Raw genomic sequence first — 2,149 nt, 5'->3', positions numbered from 1 at the left:
GTTGTAGGTGATGTATTTAAGAACATTTTGGTCTTGAAAACAAGAGATAGTCTTTGAGAAGAAGAGCTATTGACACATTATTTAATCGTATTGGTATTTTCTAGAACTCTGTAGTAACCATGTAAATTACTAGAGACCTCATACTGTATTTTGAGTTTAGAATTACAGTGTCATTACAGGATAGTCACTCTGAAATAATACTGAAATTAAGATTAAAGTAAAACCCAAGAAGGGAAAATTTTGTAGCAAATTAGTATTTAGTGGCTAGTTCTCTAACATTATCTTATTTCTTTCTTAAAATATGCAATTTAAACAGGGCGCCTGAGTGGCTCAGTTGGTTAAGTGGCCAACTTTGGCTCAGGTCATAATCTCACTGTTCTTGAGTTCGAGCCCCGCATTGGGCTCTGTGCTGACAGCTCAGTGCCTGGAGCCCCTTCAAATTCTGTCTCCCTCTCGCTCTGCTCCTCCCTCCCTCATGCTCTATCTCTCAAAAATAAATAAACATTAAAAAAATTTTTTAAAGATGCAGTTTTAACATACACACTCACTCAGGTTTGGGGAGGGGTGAGGTATAGAATATTAAGAGACAGTAGTGGGTAGTCTTATTAGAAAGCTCCAGAGGGTGTCACTCATTTGTCTTTTCTCCTTAAGTTCCTAAAATACATAGGAAAATTAAAGAAAATACTAGTGAGGTCTTTCTTATTTTAGAGAGGAAAATTTGAGACTCTAGTGTGCATGCATGATTTTCTCTTCATAGTTAGCATCTAGTTATAGGGTAATATAGAGTGTGAAAGCCATTATTTATTTGTCCTTCATTTAACAAAATTGAATGACTACCGTGTGCTAAGCCAGTACTTTTGTAGGCTCAGGAATACAGTGAACAAAACCATTTACTTCTTTACTTTCTGGTGGAAAAGACAATACAAAATTAATAAATTCTTAATGTCTGGGAGTGATCAGTTTTTTGAAGAAAATTGAAGCAGAGTAAGAAAGTGAAAAGAGGATCCATTTTAGGTTAGGTGGTCAGGGCAAACTTCCGAGAAATGAACATTTGATCAGAGATCTGAATCATGTGAGAGTTTTGAAAAAGGCTCATGACAAAGGAAACAGCAAGTGCAAAGCTTTAAATTGAGAAGGAGAACTTAAAGTGTGGCTGCAGCAGTGTAACCAGGGAAAGAAGTAGGAAATGAGGTTAAATACTTGGCTAGGGGCCAGAGGCCAGATCATGACCATGTAGTTCTGGCTTTTACTAAAAGTGAGATATGAATCCATTGGAAGATTTTAAGCAGAGTGGCATTAGATATTATTCAACAGGATAACTCTAATTTTGAGAATAGATTAAAAGCAGGCAGAGGTAAAAAGCAGGCAGACCGGTTAGGAGTCTTTTGCAGTAATGCAGGGAAGAGGTGATAGTGGGTTAGATCATGCTGGTAGAGGTAAAGTTTTTGAAGTGATTGGAATATAGAGATATTTTCAAGGTAATGGCAACTAGATTTTTGGCTATTTCGGTGGACTGTGTTTGTTTGTTTTGTTTTTTTTTTTAATCATGAATACCTAGAAGAAAGAATTTGTCACTAACTGAGTTGGAGAAGACTACAGGAAAAGCAGATTTTGGGGAGGAGATCAGGAGTTTGTTTTTAGACATGTTAAATTAGAAATCTAAATGGTAATGCCAGATAAGTGGTTAGGTATACGGGTAAAATCATAATAGCCAAAAATAATGAAACTTGTTTTCTTATGCACATACTGAAGTTATCTCCATTTTAACATGATGAATATGGGAACATTGGAACAGTGAATCTCTTTTGAAGACCAGAATTTCTTAGATTCCAATAGTAGTTTTGCCTTTCAACTTTTTTTTTTTTAATTTATTTATATTAGAGAGAGAGAGAGAAAATGAGCAGGACAGGGGCAGAGAGAATAAGCAGGAGAGGGGCAGAGAGAGAGGGAGAAAGAATCCCAAGCAGGCTCTGCACTGTCAGCGCAGAGCCCTACACTGGCCTGGATCTCACGAACCATGAGATCATGAACTGAGCCGAAATCAAGAGTTGGATGCTTAACTGACTGAGCCACTCAGGTGCCCTGCTTTTCAACATATAAGAAATGTTTTTATAGCTGTTTAATCACCAAAACCATTTTATCAGTCTTT

The sequence above is a fragment of the Crocuta crocuta genome, unplaced genomic scaffold, assembly GCF_008692635.1.
Source record: "Crocuta crocuta isolate KB4526 unplaced genomic scaffold, BGI_CrCroc_1.0 scaffold6, whole genome shotgun sequence".
Classification (NCBI taxonomy): Eukaryota; Metazoa; Chordata; class Mammalia; order Carnivora; family Hyaenidae; genus Crocuta; species Crocuta crocuta.
Note: the sequence above shows the minus strand (reverse complement) of the source record.